The 23,899-nt window shown below is 36.2% G+C and overlaps 1 non-coding gene across 1 annotated transcript; it reads left to right on the forward strand.

The window, feature by feature from the left end:
• Nucleotides 1-269: 269 nt before the first annotated feature.
• TRNAL-UAG (transfer RNA leucine (anticodon UAG)) lies at nt 270-349 on the forward strand. Its single transcript has one exon. It is a non-coding gene; the product is annotated as a tRNA-Leu (tRNA).
• Nucleotides 350-23,899: the final 23,550 nt, after the last annotated feature.

Consider the following 23,899-nt stretch of genomic DNA (forward strand, 5'->3'; position numbering starts at 1 on the left):
CCAAACCGACTTCAGAACCCAAAAAACCGAACCGATCAGAAACCGATCCTATTGGGTTCTGAAAACCAGAAACCGACCATTTATGGGTTGGGTTGGGTTTGGGCCCAAAACCGACCCATGCACAACCCTAGTTCATATGATATTTTGTATTTAGAGTCATAATTTGTGTCAAACAGCTCTTTTAGTTCAAGTTGCATTCTGTGGTTTCAAAGTTTATTCTATTTTGTTATAGGATCATTAAAGCTTAAACTATACGTAATTAACAGTTGGACAGTTTGGCCGAGTGGTCTAAGGCGCCAGATTTAGGCTCTGGTCCGAAAGGGCGTGGGTTCAAATCCCACAGCTGTCACAGTTTTTTATAAGTTTTGAAGTGGCCATGAAAGTTGCCTTTGTGAGGCATGTAAACTTGTGTTTAGTGCTATTTAAGTAAGATTATCACTCTAACATGTTTGATACATGATGTTATATCATCATGATAAATACTATGTTTTGGAGTCTTATATAAGTTAAAAGATTATAAAGAATATTGGATCTCACATGCAAATACGCTTTGTTCAAGACTTTTGGTATGCTATAGATTTTAGTTAAAAGTTTATAGGTGAGCCTCAAGGCACGATGATTGCTTGTAATTTAGCATCTAAAGCTAAACATATATTCATGTAGCTCTTTTTTTTTATTTTATTATTGTTTTTATGCATTGTGCCTTGTTATAGGTTCGATGGCTCTCTAATTTTAATTAGTATTCAAAGCTGAACAAAAGTTTGTTGTTATTTTATGAATTTATCAAACTTCAAAACATAATGATATGACTAATTATTTCAGCACAAGAGTTAATATAGGGCTAAAGTGACATTTTCCCGAGTTTAACTTCAGAAATTAGGTAATCAATTTGACAATGAGATAACTTTATAACAAGATTACAGCATCAAGGTTTTGAAGAGATTGAGCGTAGTTTGAATGATTGAAAAGATGCTGGCATATAAAAAGCATTAAAGCTTCACAGCTATGATCATCAGCAGGAGTTTTGCACTTAATTTCCATGGACGATTGTTGGAAAGTAAGTAATTCGCCTATATATCAAGATTCCATTTTATACAAATTTAGAACAAGAAAAAATTAAGTACATTTTGGAAATCATGACTGTCCATAACGGCTTGCTTCAGATCACATAAGAGTTTATCAGTCAGATAGAAGCAAATTAACCTTGTAAATTAGAAGCAGCACCATATAAATGTCCTCCTTTGATCTTTTCTTTTCTCTGATGATTTTATTTCAAACTTCATTACATCCACTGACCTTTGATCTTTTATTGCTTGGCTGTATGTATATAGGAGTGAGAAAAATACATTAGAATTCAATTAATAAGCCATGAATTTAAATAAAATACCATCGAAATGTCATTTGACAAATGTGCATCTAAAGATAAAGTTCGTCACAGTTTCAAAAATATATGGAATCATATTTAAAGAATTAAAGGTGTGAAAATGGACCTATTTAATAAAAAATGCGTTAACATTAATCATGGGTCAAATGCATCACTTTTTAAGCAACATATAGATTGGCATTTTAACATGGGTACAACCCTGGTAGCTCTTAGATGACACATCATCCAATATATTCATGATTCGAACATATTTGTATATTTGTACCAGTTTGTCTATACTCTATCGACATATTATTACTATTATTATAATGATTTCATAATTAAGTTGTACTCCAACTTTAACAAATAATAATAATTCTAGAACCAATCTTAGTTCAAATCTAATACTTTTTTTCGATTTCAAAACAATTGATTTGTTAATTAACCATTTTAATTCATTGTGCACACCCTTCTATGTTGACAACCCTAGTCATATACTCATATTCATCAGCAAAAATAAAACAGAAGTGAAGGGCGTCTTTTGCACTCCTGGGAAAGAGACATGTTGTAATTGAATCACAATTCCTAATATCCAATTGCAAGAGAGTTTGTAGACTTTTCAACTCACCAATTCCTAAGGGCGTCTTCTTCAAATCAGGAGTACCCCTCATGTCAAAATGCTGCAAATTTCTAAGATTTGAGAAGCTCTCGGGCAACTTAATCAATTCATGACAGCCAAAAACAATCAGTGTCTGTAAATTATAAAGGTTGCAAATGTTTTCCGGTAAATTGGTGATTCTAGTTCAAGATAGATTTAGATACCTCAAGTGCTTCAAACTACCAATACATACTGGTACCTCGCTTATACTAAACTGACTCAAACTTAGCGCCCTTAACAATGGTAACTCCTGAAGTAAGTCATTCAGGACCTTATTTGATAAGTAAAATATATTGAACCAATGTTCTACCACCCCAACAGACAATGCTAAAAATGTTCTCATCAAACTTTTTGCTTCTTTGAGTGGCTTGAACCTTCCGTAAACCATGAAACGCTCACAAACAAATGACATATGGCGGTGGTTTTGCAAAGCTTCCTTCCTAGTGTACTGCTTCATCCCAACATCTAGCCTTAAAAAAAATCTCCAGCAACATGCATGGTCATGTCATTCATGAGGTCATGCATCACAAACAATGATTTGTCATTAGACGAACGTTGAAAAAAATGACCTCGACAACAATTCTTCAAAATATTCGAGACCCAAGCGCTTGCATGGACTTGCTTGTAGTAGAGTGGTGCAAAAAACCTTCTACCATCCACAACAAAATCAACTCCTCCTTGTCGAACAAATAGTCCTTGGGAAACAAGGAGCAATATGCAAACAACTACTTCAAAGATGCAGAAAGATTATTGTAGCTTAGTCTAAGAGCCGGAACAATCTCATCTCCATTTCCTAACCTCCAAATCTCACTATCTATAACAAAACCTTCCATTCTTCCTCGTCTGTTTTTGTCCTTAGTAACCTCCCAAGTGATCTTAAATCTAAGGGCAAGCCATCATATTTTTTCACAAACCCTTCACCATGTGGTTTAAGTGTTGGATGTAAATCAAAGTTATCTACACCCAATGCATGTTGAGAAAATACACATATAGCATCATCATGTGAAAGACTCGGCAATGGGTCTATATGTGTGTAACCCAATTTTCTAAGCAATTGTTCCTTCCGAGTTGTCATGATAATTCTACTTCCAGGATCCCTCACAAGAAATAGGCACACTAACTTATCCCAGACATCATAACTTTCAGACCATACATCATCTAATACTATTAGAAATAGTTTGTTCTTAAGTTTCTCTTTAAGAGCTTCTTGAAGCAAATTTAAATCTGTGAATTCCTTGGTTTCCCCGGTCACAGATTGATAAATCACTTTGCTTATATTTGAAATATCAAATTCATCAGAAACACAAACCCAAGACCTGACTTAGAAGTGATCCTTCACTTCCTTTTCATCATACAAAAGTCGAGCTAAGGTTGTTTTACCAATCCCACCCATACCAACTATGGGCACGATGCTAATGTTTTGATTAGACGATTCATCTTTACCCCCCAACAATTTTTGAACCAGTGCTTTCTTATCACCAAACTCGCCTCGTATCTGTTAACTTTTGGCATTTCATTTGTTAACATACTTAAACCAAGATTATTTTTTTGCCTCTACTAATTCTTGTAACTCGGTGGAAATACCATCTAATTTTCCATGCATCCTAGAACTTAATGAAAAATTTGTGCAACAAGTTGGGATTAGCTTTCTTACCTTGCTGATGGTGGATCCAGATTTCTCAGTCAACTCACGTTTTATATCTTCGGTTGCCAGATCATCAAGAACATCGTCTATGTTGTAAGCCAAATATTGGAGAGCATTCAACCATCTTCTAACAGATTCATTAGTTTCTTCCTTCTAAGAAGCATCATTAAGCAGAGCTTGGATCTGGTCTAATAACTATCACATTCTATAAAAATACAATGTCATTTTTTGCATTTTTGCCACATTCTATAAGAATACAAGCTTTATAGTAAGTCATTCTTGAAAACAATCTTCATTCTATAAGAATACAATTCATCAAAGAATCTTCATTCTCATTCTTGTTTCATGCTGTTATATTTTGATATTTTGGTGTGGTGAATCTCAATTGTCATGAAATTGTCTCTTAATTTCCATCCACCATTGTTGTTCCAAATAACTTTGCTACATTCCGAGTGGTCCTGAAAAAAACACATACAAAAAATGAAGTTCAAGAATATAAATACATACAACTTGTTGCCTCAATATACATCACTCTTGATATAAACTTTTTCTTGACCGGTTGAAATTCAAAATGTCATTCTTGAAGAAGAAGAACATTCTTCAACTATCATTTGAAGAAGATTTGAAGTGCATCTTATAGAATAACATGTAAAACAAATTATGAAATGATCAATTAAGCATACTGTTAACCAAAATACTCACAGGTAAAACGAATCTAGAATTGCAGGAAAAAAACTTTGATCAATTGAATTGACAAAATTAAAAAACACAGATTTAGATTGAGGGATCGAACAACATACCGATTTTTTGGAATCGAGAACTTACCTGGGAGAAATTGATGATGGCTAAGAGAATAGGGTCGGCTGAATCGATGAAGCACACAGTGGTCAGGAGGGTACCAGCCTCCTTCGCATCTCCCCAGATCGTGTGTTGTTGTTACTTGCCTTCACCCTCTCAGATTAGCCTTCTCCCTTTTCTTCACATATATATATGATTGTCGGAGCAGACCCTGCGCTGCTTTTCACCTTCGGCCTCGCCGACCCCGGAGACGACGACCTCCCCTCTTCCCTCTGTCTCTTCAACCTCTTCGAACCCCGGAGACGATCTCGACTAGTCACGACAACCAGAATGACGGACAGCGCACCTGAGAACTTCCCTCCGACGATCTTGACATCTTCAATGGAAGAGGAGGCGACTTTGTGTCGATGATCTTGACATCTTCGATGGAAGCGGGAGGCGATTTTGTGGGTGTGGATGAAATAGGCAGTAGGGTTTTAAAGAAAGTAATTTGCTTAAATTAAAGGGTGGAAGATTTAATTAATTGTTTATTAAAATTAAATAATACTTGGCCCATATTAATCCCTACATCTACACAATATTTGTTCATCCATATTTGAACCTACCTACCTATATATATATATATATATATATATATATATATATATATATATATATATATATATATGAAGAGTCTAATGACAGTCTTCTAATAGATTGAAGTTGAGCGAAGTTTTCTAAATATGATCTCTTGGTTGATGACTCAATTGGATTCACCCATACTTTCTTATATGATCCCCAAATACCCTTAGACTTTAAAGTTGGTTTTCAGTGTTTCTTTATATATTCAAATATGTGTCATCTATAGAGTAACCGGCTGGATGCAGGGAATACATTTGCTCATGCATTCAGTAAGGCTAACCCTCTGTCTGTGACGATCACATATGGCACATCATATCCACCTAACGTGGTCCTAAGACAACGTAGTGCCCAAGTATAATTTGCCTCTTTCTCTTCATCCATAAGAACGAAAACTATGGAAAATGTGTTATTTGTTGAAGTAACACCAACAATTTCAAGAAGAGGCATGTTATACTTGTGTGTCTTATATGTGGCATCCATCATTAAAACTTGTGGAAATGCACGCCATATATTCAATGATGTCTGATGAACAAAAAACAAGTTTTCCAACTCATTGATCGCGTCATATGTTTGAAACTCATATATATATATATATATATATATATATATATATATATATATATATATATATATATATATAAACTCTTGATTGCAAAATTTCGAATACAACTTGCATTTCTGTAACATACATAACTTGAGGTAATGCTAAATTATTTAATTTTGTAAATTATTTGTTGGACTATGAGATTAATGTTAGATTATTGAGTTGGGCCTTTATTGAGTTGGGTCGTTATAGAATTGGGTTGACTGAAGACGTACGTTGGGCGTAGTGAGGACTTTGGATACAAGGGGGTGATGTGTGTACGCGTAACGTACCAAGGGGTACGTGCAGCATACCCGAGCTAACTCAAAACCCTAATTTTTAGGGTTTAGGTCATATATAAACATCATTATGTCCAAAACCCTAGCCTCCTTAACCTATAAACCCTAGAAACCTAACCTTCTTCATCTTTGTGTGATCTTGATCTTGTGGAGTCCATTTTAGTGGCTTGGAGCTTGGAAGGAGAAAGAGGAAGTTGGTGAAGAAGAACTTGTGTAGCTTGAGCTCAAGGATTTGAGACATCATCATCATCTAGCACTCATTTGAGGTAAAAAGCTCAAAACTTGCCTCATGTATGCTTAGATCTCTTGTAATGGGGTTTGGACCTTTTTGGTCCCAAGAATGGATTTTTATGGTTCCAAATTCGTTTCTAGGCGTAGGGTTGCCACCCTTAGTGCTATTTGAGCCCCAAAGATAGAAAAGTTACCATCTTGAAGGTCTTAATGGGTTCATACATGAGTATTAGTCATTTCTATGGAAGTAGGTTGTCATATTTCTAGTTTAGGTCCATTTGGGGGTTTGCAAGCCACCAAGTAATCGACTTTATGGGTTAAGACACTTTATTGGACTCAGATATGTGTTTGGAGCTTAAGGTCTTAAGGGGTTAATCCTTTTTTGGAGATTATGGCTTAACAGGGTAGTACGCTAGGCATACAAGCCCGTACATGCAGCGTACAAGCCATATAGTCTGTACGCTTAGCATACAGAGGAGTACGCCCATCGTACTCATTGAATTTGGATTCTGTGACATCTGGGCCTCGGTTCGGGCCATTCCATGGACTTTGTTATTTTGGGTCATAATGGGCCATCAGAAATTAGTTATTTTGGGCTAAGAATATGTTTGGGCTTAAGGGAAGACCCATTTGAGGAGTTGGGCCCAATTTAGAAAATTGGGCCATTGGTGGGCCATTAGTGGTCTTGGAAGGGCTGTCTAGATTAGGCCTTTCATGTTATGGATTTGGCCCTAGGTCATGGACTTGATTAAATTAGGTTTAAAATGGTTATTTTACCCTAAGAAGGATTTTTTAGTTTTGACTAAGTGTTATTTTGTACTGATAACGCAGGGAGTCCTTAGAGCAGGCGCTAGAGATTTCTTACTGTGATATTTTGCATTCAGCTTTGCGAGGTGAGTTTTCCTCCTGTATGAACAGGTTGAAGGCACCAATTCTGGCCCGTATATGTAAGTTAGTATGTTCCGGACTAAGGTCCGATGTTGGACAGTGCCCGATGTAGGTTTATATGTTTTCTGGATTTCGATCCAATGTCGGGCGGTGCCCGAGGAATGTTTGTATGCTTGATGTCTTCGTGATTCTTGCATGTGCCAGTGTTGTATGTTTCCGGATTACGGAATAATGTAGGGTAATGCCCGAGTTATGTTCGTATGCTTTCGAATTTTGGTCCGGCGTCAGACGGGGCTCGAGGAATATTTATATGTTTATGTTATGTGTATTTGTTGGTATGTTTATATGTATACCTAGCTTTCCTCGATGCCAAGCGGAGCCCAATGCCAGGTGGGGCTCGATGTGACATCCTCATTTTCAAGGCCAGAAAAGACCGATTTTGTTCATGCTTTATAAAAAATCAGAGTACCTCTTTTAATAAAAATGTTGCAGAATTTGTTCCTAGTAAAACATCATAAATACGTTATCAAGGCATTTCCGAAGAAAGTATTTTTATTCATTTTAAACCATTTGGGATGTCATTATCAATACAGAAACATAAGCATAAACAGAACTTACATTCATTATCACTAGTGATTTATATCTCCCAATGTGACATCATATCAACACTTATGAGATAAATAAACTGAGTGGGTCGGGTTAGGAAAGCTGGTGAGTACATAGAGATTTCAATCCCACAATGTTATATCATATATATAATTTAGAACTCACAAAATATACAATTTCACCATATATATATATATATATATATATATATATATATATATATAAGCAACTCTTACCCCACCCCGTCGATCCTCTCAATGATATTATCCATACTCTCAGACCTTAAATTTTACCTCCTACTTAATCCATACTCTTAGATTTAGTCCATGCTCTCGGATCAATAATTGTGCCCATTCCATACTCTCGGATTAGGGACAAGTGTCTATGTGTAACTCCATTCTCCTCGATTAACGACGAGTAACTATGTCCTATCCATACTCCCGGACTGAGGACGACTGAGTATGTCTTAATCCATACTCCCGAACTAAGGACAACTGACTATGTCTTAATCCATACTCCCGGATTAATGACAGTTGACTATGTCTAATCAATACTCTCGGACTAGAGACAATGACTATGTCTAATCCATGCTCCCGGATCAATGACATATACTAAAGCTCTATTCTCTGAGTATAACCCACTCGTACCTATAAGAAAATACTACCCAATATTCCTCATAATTAATTTAGGTTTACTCTTTATCCTAAATCATCATATATAATCAGGTATGCTCTTTAGCACGTATTTCAAGCAACATCAATTAACTCGCACATAAACATATAATTAATACTTCAATCAATACTTGTATTAAAATCATGTTCATGAAAGGGACTATGCACTCACTTGATAAGGTGGTGACTCGGTACTCGGACAGCGCTTCGTTTACTTTAAAATAATTTCCTTCGACGAAACCTAGTATTATTACCACTAGATTTTAGTCTAATATTTACCGTGACTAATTATTAGTCTTATTATTATTATATAAGCGTTTAAACAATACTTTCTAACCACTATGTACAGACAGGCCAAACATAAAACACCGGAGGGCAGGACCATTTTGGCATATAACACTTCTGAAACCTAAAAACCCTATGCGTCCCTTTAAACCAGATTCCCCGTATCGCGAGTAGTTAAAAAAGATATTATAACGAAAATTATATAATAATAGCTCAAATAATTATTATAAGTTCATAATAACAATACTAATTTTAAACATAAGCTATATTAAAATAGGGTAACCATAACTTACTTACAAGGGGGTTTTAGCTAGGAGTCGTGCTCTGCAGGGGCATAACTTCGTCGCTGAATGTTTCTAAGAATGATTCGTGCAGCGCTTTAACGCTCACTTTACTATACTAAAACTACAGAAAGAGAAGTTGGATCATGAGGGACCGAAATGCTCGGGGGATAAGAAGAGAAAGACTCTTGAATCAAGAGAATGGTGCAAGAAATATGAGAGTCCAAGCCTCTTATTTATAGTAATTGAATTTACAAAAACTACCCTCCATAATTACTTAATGGCCTTATATTTATATAAACGCCTAAACACCCATTCATAATACTATTTTAAATAGATTTAAAGATATTTGTACTAAACTAATGTCGAAAGTACTCAACACTAGTCTTATAATAACCGCATCGTCGATATCTTTCTAATGATATATACATTTGTATATATATGTGTACGTATATATGATTTATACTTTATTTTAATACATTAATATGCTATTATAATTTGTAACTCGTTCATACGAACTCCATTTTTGACGTTCTTTATATCCACGCGTTGGTATTTACGAGTACTACAACTTTCATTTAGACGTCGTCGGCTTATTCTCATTCTATCTCAGATTTACAAAACTGTATCGAATTTATCGCGCTTGAAGAGTATGGACCAAGTATCGTCCATATCTTTAACATACGAGCTCTACTCTCGACATTCTTTATATCCGCGCGTAGGTAAAAACAAGATCTAAAACTTTCATTTAGACTCCGTCGGCTAATTCTCGACCGATCTTAAATTTAACAGTAGGTGGAGATTATACTGTTAAATGTCTGCGTAAAATTCATAACTTCTACATACGGACTCTGTTGTTGTCTGTCTTTTTACCATTGAGTTCTTACTAATGAGATCTTCAACTCTTATTTAGGTCGCGTAGACCAAAAACCGATCTAACTAAAATTCGAGTTTCGGGCCGTGTACGGTTATGCCAAATGTTAGAAAGTTCATAACTTCCTCATACGAAGTCAGATTTGGGCGTTCTTTTTATGGACACTCTCATTTTAACATATTCTATGACTTTTGTTTAGATTACTAAGGCTAAAAAGTCATCTATCATAAATTCACTATTTACGTCTCCAGTGTCGTGCCGGTTTTGCCGTAAAACTTCGACGGGCCATAACTTTTTGTTATAACTCGGATTTCGACGTTCTTTATATGTACGGAACCCTTGAGATATATTCTACCACTTGGTTAAGATTATTTGTTCTAAATAGTAATTTGTCTATCCCGGATCTGCGGGCATTACAATTATCTCCCCCTTACGATGATTACGTCCCGGAATCATCAACGAAACATGGTTGTATAATGACTCCATACATTATCTCTTCATCCTAGGCAATAATTGTAACTTCTATGTTTCTTCGAATGCGTATCTAACTCCTGGTCTTCTTGACTGCAAGCGGTGCTTGATCTTGCACTTGCTCCCTATCTCACGTTAGACTCCAAATTGTGACCTTTCAAGTCACAATCTTGATCCTCACTGGATACGAACTTAAGATAAGTTGTTTTATTACTACAATGGAACGATGTGTCATATTCTAATGACCTATCATCGTATGTTGCAATGCTTAGACTCAGGTCTCTTAGAGTCTTCCAGACCAGGCTATACTTTCCTTCATGTTCTAATCTCATATTAAAAGGTAGCATTTAAAGCTACAAGAAAGTATCGCGATACCTCTATCGATCGCTTTGATTATCTTTATTTCAATCTTCCGGCTTAAGTCATATGCTACATCAAACTTGGTTCTCTAAACCACGTAACATACTCATCGTAGTCGGACTCAATTCGATATGACCACTCGGGTCAGAATAACAATCATCTTCTTAGTTATTACCAAAATGATGGTAACGAAATATTTGAATAAAACAGTATTAATTACTAGCTTCTTGGTAACCTTGTGACTTTCCCTGATCCAAGTGTGAGTCCTGTGCTTCCAGTAGTATAAGCCTCTACTACCATTCACACCTACTCATACTCGTCCCAAGTATTGTCTCGCAGTTTTCCAAGTCGCCATACATGAAAATCAAATAACATCTTAACACACCAGATAGCAAAATGAAGGTTTTATATTATTCCTTGAAACGATTACATAGGTGTTCAAGTTCACCCTAGACTATGCCTCTAAGAGGCTACACCTCCTGATACTAACCGCATGACTACTTTATAACTTGATCTTCGGATATCAGTTCGCATTCCTGATTCCTTGCATTATCATCTGCTTCGTCAAGGATCATATGAAATGCTCTTGCCTTCGGATTTGGTGGTACATTTGGCTTTGCAGCTCTTTCTTTCATTGTGCAGTCTTGCTTGAAGTGTCCTTCCTCACCACACTTAAAGAAGACTTCTCTCTTGGTGGTGCATTCGTTGGCATAATGACCGGTAAGCAGGTCATTTCTTTAGAGCATCTCCCAATGTGCTTCCTTCTGCACTTGTCACACCATTGTGCTCCTTCCCCAGACTTTGAGAATTTCCTATTATCGTCGGTCCTTGTGGTTCCTTCAAACTTTCTCTTATCGCCAACTTCAACCTTGCTGGTGGCTCTTCCCTTGATCATATCTTCAACAGACTTGGCAGCCCAGATAGCTGCCTCTAGAGTAGGCGCCTGACGTACCGATACCGCATACTCCCAGGGAAGTCCCTTTGCGTACTTATCGACTTTTTTCAGCTCGTCAGGGACAAGACGCAAAGCAAACTCCATTTTGTCCGTGAAGTTATTGGTGTATTCATCGATGGACATGCTTCCTTTCTTCAAAGTTAGGAATTGGTTCTCTAGCTCGAGCAAGTTTTGGGTTTGAACTGTACCACAAACTATGCCCACGTCAGTTGTAGGGGCTCATTGGGGCTTAAAGTCTTCCCTACAGTATTCCGCCAATGAACCGCGCCTCCTTTGAACTAGCGCACTGCAAATGTGGTTTGTAGTTTGCCTCTGCAACCACACGTCATAAAAGCCAACTCCATCTCTAAGATCCAATCCATAACTCCGATCGAATCTTCCTTCCCGGTGAAGGTTGATGGCTTGCAAGTCAGAAATCTTTATACTTGCATCCATTCCTCTCGACTCCGTCATCTCGATTGTTCCTCCTAATCACTGGCGGATCAGCTTAACCAACGGTTATGTTGTAGTTCCCCTCCCCAGACTACCCTTCGTTCAACTCGGGTTGTTCAATAGACACCATAAGTTCCTCTCAATTTTTTTGAAGTAAACGCCTTGTTTCCTCCATTTGACGATCCAATATCATCTGGATCAATGCTTGCACTCCGGCCATCGTGATTGTCTCAGGAGCGGCTACTACATCAGGTATTTGCTCAATCGCTGGTGGTTGATTCCTGTTTCCATTCGCATTCCCGGCTCCACTGCGGGTTCTTTTCATTTCGATCTATTCATCAATTTAAATGTTCGGTGTGTAGCGACGAGAATTTAGATAAGAAAGATTTTATTTACGATTGACATGTAAATCTCCTTATCACTTCGAAAAGTTACATGCCAGTTCTAATACCGTAATTCAAACGTTTAGAAAAATGAGCACATAAAATTTCCAGATCCGGTCGAAAATAGACCATAGATCCGATCACATAATGCATATCACAAATCATTTAGCACATAGAAGCATGTTAGGAATTTTCCCTAAGATAAGCTAATGCATGTGTCTATTCAGGTGTATTACCTAAATTTACTAGACACATTCCACACAATCATCGCCTAGCATTCTAAGTTTAAGTCTAGAAATATAAACATATTCCTAGTTTGCTTAAACTAATGCTCTGATACCAACTATGACATCCCCATTTTCACAGCCAGAAAAGACCGATTTTGTTCATGCTTTCTAAAAAACCAGAGTACCTCTTTTAATAAAAATGTTGAGGAATTTGTTCCCAGTAAAACATGATAAATATGTTATCAAGGCATTTCCGAAGAAAAGTGTTTTTATTCTTTTTAAACCATTTGGGATGTCATTGTCAATACAAAAACATAAGCATAAACAGAACTTACATTCATTATCACTAGTGATTTATATCTCCTTAACCTCTCAGTGTAATGTGACTTCATATCAACACATATGAGATAAATAAACTGAGTGGGTCAGGTTGGGAAACCTGGTGACTACATAGGGATTTCAATCCTACAATGTTATATCATATATATAATTTAGAACTCACAAAATATACAATTTCACCATATATATATATATATATATATATATATATATATATATATATATATATATATAAGCAACTCTTACCCCACCTCGTCGATCCTCTCAATGACACCATCCATACTCTCAGACCTTAAATTTTACCTCCTATATATATATATATATATATATATATATATATATATATATATATATATATAAGCAACTCTTACCCCACCTCGTCGATCCTCTCAATGACACTATCCATACTCTCAGACCTTAAATTTTACCTCCTACTTAATCCATACTCTCGGATTTAATCCATGCTCTCGGATCAATAATTGTGCCCATTCCATACTCTCTGATTAGGGACAAGTGTCTATGTGTAACTCCATTCTCCCTGATTAACGACGAATAACTATGTCCTATCCATACTCCCGGACTGAGGACGACTGACTATGTCTTAATCCATACTACCGGACTAAGGACAACTGACTATGTCTTAATCTATACTCCCGGATTAATGACAGTTGACTATGTCCAATCCATACTCTCGGACTAGGGACAATGACTATGTCTAATCCATGCTCCCGGATCAATGACATATACTAAAGCTCTATTCTCTGAGTATAACTCACTCGTACCCATAAGAAAATACTACCCAATATTCCTCATAATTAATTTAGGTTTACTCTTTATCCTAAATCATCATATATAATAAGGTATGCTCTTTAACATGTATTTCAAGCAACATCAATTAACTTGCACATAAACATATAATTAATACTTCAATCAATACTTGTATTCAAATCATGTTCATGAAAGGGACTATGCACTCACTTGATAAGGTGGTGACTCGGTACTCGGACAGCGCTTCGTTTACTTTAAAATAATTTCCTTCGACGAAACCTAGTATTATTACCACTAGATTTTAGTCTAATATTTACCGTGACTAATTATTAGTCTTATTATTATTATATAAGCGTTTAAACAATACTTTCTAACCACTATGTAGAGACAGGGCCAGACATAAAACACGGGAGGGCGGGACCATTTTCGCATATAACACTTCTGAAACCTAAAAACCCTATGCGACCCTTTAAACCAAATTCCCCGTATCGCGAGTAGTTAAAAAAGATATTATAACGAAAATTATATAATAATAGCTCAAATATTTATTATAAGTTCATAATAACAATACTAATTTTAAACATAAGCTATATTAAAATAGGGTAACCATAACTTACTTACAAGGGGGTTTTAGCTAGGAGTCGTGCTCTGCAGGGGCATAACTTCGTCGCTGAATGTTTCTAAGAATGATTCGTGCAGCGCTTTAATGCTCACTTTACTATACTAAAACTACAGAAAGAGAAGTCGGATCACGAGGGACCGAAATGCTCGGGGGATAAGAAGAGAAAGACTCTTGAATCAAGAGAATGGTGCAAGAAATATGAGAGCCCAAGCCTCTTATTTATAGTAATTGAATTTACAAAAACTACCCTCCATAATTACTTAATGGCCTTATATTTATATAAACGCCTAAACACCCATTCATAATACTATTTTAAATAGATTTAAAGATATTTGTACTAAACTAATGTCGAAAGTACTCAACACTAGTCTTATAATAACCGCATCGTCGATATCTTTCTAATGATATATACATTTGTATATATATGTGTACGTATATATGATTTATACTTTATTTTAATACATAAATATGCTATTATAATTTGTAACTCGTTCATACGAACTCCATTTTTGACGTTCTTTATATCCATGCGTTGGTATTTACGAGTACTACAACTTTCATTTAGACGTCGTCGGCTTATTCTCATTCTATCTCAGATTTACAAAACTGTATCGAATTTATCGCGCTCGAAGAGTAGGGACCATGTATCGTCCATATCTTTAACATACGAGCTCTAATCTCGACATTATTTATATCCGTGCGTAGGTAAAAAAAAGATTTAAAACTTTCATTTAGACTCCGTCGGCTAATTCTCGACCGATCTTAAATTTAACAGTAGGAAGAGATTATACTGTTAAATGTCTGCGTAAAATTCATAACTTCTACATATGGACTCCGTTTTTGTCTGTCTTTTTACCGTTGAGTTCCTACTAATGAGATATTCAACTCTCATTTAGGTCGCGTAGGCCAAAAACCGCTCGAACTAAAATTGAAGTTTCGGGTCGTGCACTATTATGCCAAATGTTAGAAAGTTCATAACTTCCTCATACGAAGTCAGATTTGGGCATTCTTTTTATGGACGCTCTCATATTAACATATTCTATGACTTTTGTTTAGATTACTAAGGCTAAAAATTCCTCTATCGTAAATTCACTATTTACATCTCCCGGTGCCGTGCCGGTTTTGCCGTAAAACTTCGACGGGCCATAATTTTTTCATTATAACTCGGATTTCGACGTTCTTTATATGTACGGAACCCTTGAGATATATTCTACAACTTGGTTAAGATTATTTATTCTAAATAGTAATTTGTCGAAAAGTCGTTTTTGACACTTATTTCCTCTAAATTTTCTATCACGGATCTGTGGGCGTTACACTCGATGTCGGACACTGTCTGATGTCGGGCGGGGCCCGATGAAGGGGCGGGGCCTATGATATGTTTATATTCTATTATGTGGTTATGTGATTATGTGTATGGTATGTGGTAGTTTGCGGAGACTCACTAAGCTTCGTGCTTATAGTTTTCAGTTTTGGTTTTAGGTACTTCCGGTAGCAAGGGGAAGAGCTCGGGATGACTGCATTGCACACACCATGATGTTTTTGTTGGATTAGGTGTCTAAGCTCGTAACTATAATTGGTATGTACTTAACCCGATAGTAGCATGGTCCATTGCGGGTTGCCTTTACCAGAACAATTTGATAGATGGATATTCTGAGTAAGAGCATATTTATGATTTATTAATATATTATAAGTATAATTTATTAATTGAGAAATCATATTATTTAAGTAGTATTGATAAAGAATTAATTTAGTGATCAAAAGAGACTAATTAAATTGACACATATGAGTTGGGTTAATGACCCATGATTTGATTTGTGATGGGCTTATAGGTTAGTCCATGAAGTATTTATCCAAATCAAATGGATGGATCATAAGCTTATGTGTATGGATTAGGGTTACACATGACCCTTGAAATTCCACACACACACACACACACACATATATATATATATATATATATATATATATATATATATATATATATATATATATATATATATAAGCTAAAATCGGTTACCACCTTGCATTCCAAGAAGTAGAATCCGATTTCTAGTCTCCTAAATCTCTCTTATATCCATCTAGTTGTTTATTAGTGTTTGTGACTTGTTTAAGGCACAACACTAAGGGTGCTAAGTTCTCATAAGGCCAAAGTCTTACTAGCTACATAAAAGGTAATCCTCTAACTAGTATTATGATTCATGTATCAGATTTTGTATGCTAGTTTAGGCTTAATGCTTTGGAAACCAATGTCGCATGTATAATTAGAGAAAACTTAAATCCAAAGCATTAGGGTTGTATGTGCACCATAGGAATGTTAGAGTACATAAAACCCAACAGTGGTATCAGAGCCATGTGTGTTTTCTATCGTATTGATGCAATTGTGTAATTTTCAAAGCTGAAAAAACTGCAATTATGGATTCTGCCAGGGCCTACTCGACGAGTCCATGTATGAACTCGACGAGTAGGTGCCTTATGGTGATGAACTCGTCGAGTTCATAAACGCACTCGACGAGTTGGTGCATCTGATGGCAGAATCTTCGAGTTTTTGGCCTGTTTTGGATTAGGAACATTACCACAAACTGTTTTGGTTCATAAAATTTGATTTTAATGATATGGTAATGTTAATCCCCATCCAATAACATGATGTTATCAAATTTTAAGATAATTACAAGATTTTGTGAAAAACTAGTTATTTGTAAAATTTGAAGTTATCATGTTATATGAATCAAATTAGGTCAAATTGGTAAATAATCATCATATGATAATTGGATTAGTTAATTTGATCTATAAGTGTTTCTTGAAGAGTTCCATAACTTGTCCTCAAGTTATGGAATGTGAAAAGTTATCATTTATGAAACATTGATTCTCACAAGTTATGAAATTCCAAAGGTCTTGTAAACTTCATAACTTGTCCTCAAGTTATGGAATTGGAAAGGTCTCATCAATGAAACAATAATTCCATGAGTTATGGAAATCAAAAGTTATGACAAGTTACAAAACTTACCCTCAAGTTTTGGAACTTAAAAAGTTACATTTATGAAAGTTTAATTCCAAACCCTAGAATTTTAAAAGTTTAAAATTTAACCCTATACTATTATAATATTAAAGTTTAATACTTATATATATATATATATATATATATAAGACAAGTCATTCTTACCGTTTGTATGCCTCATTCATGAAGTCGGTCTATAAGGGGGGTATAAGATTACTGCCTATAAAATGGTGGTTTAATGGGTGTTCACTCTCACCCACCGCTTCCTTGACTGGTGGAGGGTCGTTAGTCAAATGGGTAGGATAGGACATTAATTCTCATTAATAAGTATAATGAAAATATACAAAGTAACTAAACTTTTATAAATTCCTAAATCTTAGTTACTTTAGGAAAAATGTGAAAATGGCGTTGTTCCATGAAATTGATCTTTGCACCTTGTTAATTCGTTAGTGGAGCGTGTGTGGTTAACCGACACACTAATTTGGGACTGACAATGTGTGACAAAGGGTAGCTTAGTGTTAATCATGGATCAATGGAGCATGTGTGGTTAACTGGCACATTGATTAGGTGATTTGTAACATCGAGCATACCAAGCTAACTTGCATGGTTATTCACACCTTGTTTGTGATCCTCGGTATCCCAGTCACAAACTTGAAGGGCATAATCAAGATTTAAACATACCATTGAAAAGTTCAATGTATCTCAAAAGAATCTATGAATTTCAATTAATTTAAAACCTAAATCTTCTTTTTCGTTTTTCATGATGGAAATTAGTAAATCATCATTTACCTACCTTCAAATATTTTACAATTGGATTACGTCATCCCTCTTTGAATTCTAAAATATTGTGTTAGGTCCTAGCCTTAATATTTCATTTTGGGTGTTATATTACGGATCCTTATCTAATCTAAACTTTGTCTTTCTTTTCAGATATCTACTTCAAAGAATGCTTCAGACCCAATACCTTCCGGCTCTTTCTCCCTCATGAACTTATGTGGGAGGGTCATCTTCGATGGAACGAATTTCAATGATTGGATTCGAAACATCCAAATGGCCATTCGCTACGAGGTCAAAGAATATCTTCTCGATAAAGAGCTTAAGTAAATTGATGAATCTACTGCTACTCCCGAACAGATTGTTGAATACAAGGCCCATGAGAGGGACGCAACCAAAGTGTCGTGTATTATGATTGCTACCATGAGTGATGAGCTTCAGAAGTCCTATGAGGGCTTTTGGCCTTATGAAATGCATCAGGATTTGATGGAAATATACCATCAAGGTTCACGTTAGGAAAGGTATGAAATCATAGCCTCCATGTTCACTACCAAAATCAAGGATGGAGAGTCCATCATAGCCCACTTGCAAAAGATGCAACGATTTGTGGACCGCTTGCTGAAGTTGAATGTTAATTTCGATGAGTAGTTGGCCATAGATATCATTCTACACTCTTTACCTCCTTGTTATGATCAGTTTCGTATGACCTATCATATGAACAAGGAGGAGGTCACTCTAAGCAAACTTCAAGGCCTCTTGAGGACTGCTGAAAGTAGTCTTAAAGGTAAATCTGTTATGTCTCCTCCTACTGCAACCGCCCCTATCTTGGAAATTAGACATGGGAAGGGAAATAAGAGGAAGGCTTCTTCTAAGAGTCCTAAGGGAAAGTCCTGGGATGGATCCTCTTATAATGGAACTAAAGTTGGTTCTGTTGTACCCTCTCCAAATCCAAAGGAAGCAGAGTGCTTCCATTGTCATGAAAAGGGGCACTGGAATCAAAGTTTCCCCAAATACTCACAGGACATAAAGGATGGGAAGATCAAGCCCACCTTTGCAGGTATTTACACTATTCTGTCTAATAACTCATCACATGCTAATTCTTGGGTACTTGATACAGGATGTGGTTTTCACATTTGTTCTGATTTGTAGGGTCTAAAAGAAAGTAGGGATGTGGAGCACGGGAAGATGAACTAGATCATGGGGGATAGAAAAAATTCGTCTATCACCAAGATTGGATTTATTTCTTTATTTCTTAGTAATGGTTTAAAATTAGATTTGAATAATTGTTGCTACTCGTCAGATATGGCGAGGAATATTATTTCCTTTCACAGTTTGTATGAACAAGGTTTTACCTTTTCTTTTAATAATGAAATTGGTGGTTTTAATGCTTATTTTAATGATGTATTTTATTTTGAAGCATTGCCTTGTAATGCTATATATGAAACTGTGATGGTTGTAGATAACTTAGTAAATAATGTGTTACATATCGATTCGGGCCACATCATTTGTAATACTTGAGTAGATCATAGTCTAGATTCGGGCCGAACGTGATGAGAGAATACGGTTCGGTTCATAGCAATCACTTGGAGTGAAGAGGACTTAGTGATCGTTGGTGCATTGGTTGATCAAGTTGTCTTTTATCTGGATTAAATGATAGATAAGTCGTATTGGCAGATGGGTCAGAGCAAACTTTATCGATTCGGCTCTTAAAGTTAGGAGTCGGTTTGGTGTTCAAAGCAGGATTTGTAGCATAGGTGGATGGTCATGGTTTATGTTTTCTGGATATTAATGGAATAGTAAGATCAGATGGGTTTGTTCCGTTCGGGTTGCAGAGTTGGGTCATTATGGGATCCATTTGGAATGGTTCTATCTGTTTGAAAGTAAGACATTGCATATGGTTTCTAGTTTCCAGGTAGAATGATTGGTTATTCTTTTATTGACTGAGGGCAGAATTTAGTTTGATCGACTGGTATGGTAGGGTAAGTAGTAAAGAATGATTTCGGGGATGAAACCATATTCAAGTGGGTAAGAGTTATAACATCCTATTTGAAGACGTTTCTTAATTCAAGATTTGTGGATGGTAATGAAACCATGTAAAGGCCTTGGGCTTCAATGGAATGGAGTTTAGACTCTATTGTAGGTTTATGATGTTGGATAAGTGATCTAAACCTTGGATTGTTCAATGGAAGCTAAGAGATAAAATGGGGAAGGTTATGTTTCAGGGTTCTTCTGTCAATTAAGGATTTTACTTCAAGATTTTTTTTAGTCATAAGTCTCAAGACAGAATTGTAAAGCTTGTTGATATCTTTTCGTGGATATAAAGATCATCGAAAACGGATTTGAAATGAAGAAGTTATGACTGTTTGAAGTTAAGCTGGAAAAGAGAGCCTGGCAGTACGTTGGGCGTACGCTCAGTAGTACGTTGGACATACTGGTTGAAGTGGATGCATTTTTAATGGGTAATTTTAGGCGTACCCCGTAGTGTTAACACCCTAGTTTTGTGGTTTTGAGCCCTATTTAAGGACTCTAGCCCCTTAGGGTCCTTCCTAACATCAGCCTCCACCCTCTTGGGCCTCCAACTCCAAAACCCTAGCCCTCTAGAGCAAATCTTGAGCCTTCTTATGTGTTTTGCGTGCATTTTGGAAGAAATAGAAGTCCAAGCTTGTTGATTATTGAAGCTTAAGCTTGTGGATCTACAACCTATATTGCTTTTCTCAACCCCAGAACATATAATGTTTGAACCTTGATGATTCATTTGTTAGATCTAGCTAGTGTTGGGTTTTATGAATTTTTTGTACCAAAACCTTGGTCCTTGTGAGTATGGACTACTCCAGACCATTTAAGTTGTCCTTTTCAGACGTTTTTGAGTGCATGGTGTCATAAAAATGCAAGCTTGGCCCTTTCCTTTCACCCATGCATGAGTTATGGAGTTTTGGTGAAAATAAATTTTTAATATTGCATAGTTTACTATGATACACGTTACACTATGTATCATTATTTATTTTAAGATCTTAAAATTTTAGTGATAGTAAAATTATTTAAAATTGATGAATACAATTATTATTAGGGTCGATGGATACATGTTCTACCCTTTTGATTTGTTTCCTCTAGGATATTTGGTTTTCGGAAGAAATATAAAGTTATTGTCTAAGTTTTGTCATACATATATCTATATAGTAGATATATTAAAAGAAGCAGTACTTATATGTTTTGATTTAGGAAATCCACAAACATATTTATAATTTATATAATTGTTGGACGTTTGGGTGGTTTTGTGATATTTTGATCAATAATTTGGTGTGTGTGTATATATATATATATATATATATATATATATGTGTGTGTATATATATATATATATATATATATATATATATATATCAAATTGATTAATACTAACTATGTGGTGTGGTGCGGTTTGACCCGTGGTTTTGAAACTAAGAACCGTAAACCGCACCGCATAGTGCGGTTTACAAAAAATACAAACCACAAACCGCATCACGGATGTTCAAAACGGCATTTTGCGGTGTGGTGTGGTGCGGTGCGATCGGTTTTTGCGGCTTGTGCGGTTTTATTCACACCCCTAGTATATACATGCTGACCAGCTGGGTCTTATTTGTTGGTACTGTGATATGTGTTAATGTGTGTACTGAGACTTCGGGTAGTCTCGAGGGTTACTAATAACCCACAGGGTGTGTTGTTTTCCTACTAAGACTTTAAGTAGTCTCCAAGGTTGCTGATAACCCGTAGGGCGTGCTGTTTTCCTAATAAGAATTCGGGTAGTTTCCAGGGTTGCTGATAACCCATAGTTGTTTATTTGTGATGTGTTGTATGTGGTATTTTGGGTAACTCACTAAACTTTGTTCTTACGATTTTTGGTTTAAATGTTTTTAGGTTTTCTTATATTAAAGGAGGGGCAAGGCTCGATTGCATCGCATCCATGAGAGATTTGTGCAATGATAACTTTTGACGATACTCTAATAAATGTTTTGAGCTAAATGGTTTTATCTAAGATTTTTGTACTTGTGAATTGAATAAACACTTAAATTATAAATGAAAATTTTGGGTTGAATTTCGGGGCGTTATAATAATATCTTGAATTTGAAATATTAATATTTTATTCAAGATTAGGGTTTCTAGGGTTTTCCTGTAAGCTATGAATAGGACCCTTTGGGTGCCTCAATTCCGTCCACTCCGACTCCTAAGAGAATAGTACGAATTCTTCTCCCTTCTCCTCTCTCCTCTTGTCTTCTAGTTGCTAGGGTTTGGGTACAAATCATTAAAGGCACTAAGGTTTTGGTGTTTGTTTTCCAAGGTTTTCTAGAAGAATATTTTTGTGATTATTTTCTACAATAATCAAAAGGTATTTAACCCTAATCCTATGTATATTTCAATTACAATAGGTTAACATTAGGGTTCTTGATGTGTAACACCCGTTTCCTCATGTACATTTCTTGTATTATTAAAGTCTTGGTTTTATTGTATTTTCAGAAAATTGGTCCTATGCAGGGCATAGGTAAACACCTACGCATGGCGGAGATCAACAAGTCCTTGCAGGGGTTTCATGCCATGTGCAGTGCATAAACATATTTACATAGGGTGTAAGTGCGAAGGGTTTAAACCCTAATTGTGAGCCCTATTTAAGGATCTTAACTCTTTGAGACGCTCTCCATATTCATCCTCAACTATTTCCTTCATTAACCTCGAAACCATAGCCTCTTGGTGTGATCTTTGAAGCATTTGAGTTATCATTTGAATGTTTTTGTGAAAAAGGAGACCATTGAAGGTGTACTTGGGAGTCCATAGCTTGTAGATCCAGACTCTACTCTTTTTCAACATTTTCCAGGAGGTATAAAGTTTGAACCTTGATGACTCATTTGATAAACCTAGCTAGTTATGAGTTTTATGAGATTTTTGTTCCTTGACTTTGGTCCAAGTGAGTATGAGCTACTCCAAAACTGATGAGTGGAATTTTCCATCAGTCTGAGCTTGTATAGTGATAAAAATGGTAGCTTGGTCACTCCCATCCTTTCATGCTCGTGTCTTTGGGCATTGAAGTGTGTTTGGGACTTAGGGGTTGGTATTATGCTCCATTAACCCTTGAAAAGGCACAAAGTTGAAGACTTTATCACTTAGGATGTTATTTGAGACCAGATCTGAGAGTTGGAGATTTGGTCCTTGTGGATTAAAAACTTAATAGAAGTTGGCAAATCAAAGCATTTACACATGGAGTAATCTTGGCTACACAGGATGTAGCCTGATTTTGTTCTGATTCCATCAGAAGGCTCTACTTTGGGTGTAGAGCATGATATGCATGGCATAGCCCAGAAGTGGATTTTTGGTCAAAATGGGTTTTAGGTCAAGTTGGGTGGATTATGGCCATGGAAGGGTAAAGTGGTATTTTACCCAGAAATAGAGATTGACTATGGACCAAGATCCTTGGGTGTGAATTATTGCTTTGATTTCTAATTAGGGTTCTATAGTGTATTGATTAGTGTGGGGAGTTCCAGTTTTGGAAGCTCGAGTGTGAGATTTATTTATCTTCGGATTTAGGTGAGTATTCTCAATGTACTCATGGGTCGAAGGAACCAATGTCAGCCCACTGGATTGTATTATGTAGGATGCTAGTTGTCTTTGTGATACTTGCATGGAAGACCCCAGGGGTAGCCTGTGGAATTTGAATGAAAGACCATGGGGGTAGCCCATGACACTTGTGTGTAAGACCTTATGGTAGCCAAGGCACTACAATGGAAGACCATGGGGGCAACCC

This window comes from Lactuca serriola, chromosome 3 (assembly GCF_051521515.1).
Source record: "Lactuca serriola cultivar US96UC23 chromosome 3, Lser_US96UC23_V15, whole genome shotgun sequence".
Lineage (NCBI taxonomy): Eukaryota > Viridiplantae > Streptophyta > Magnoliopsida > Asterales > Asteraceae > Lactuca > Lactuca serriola.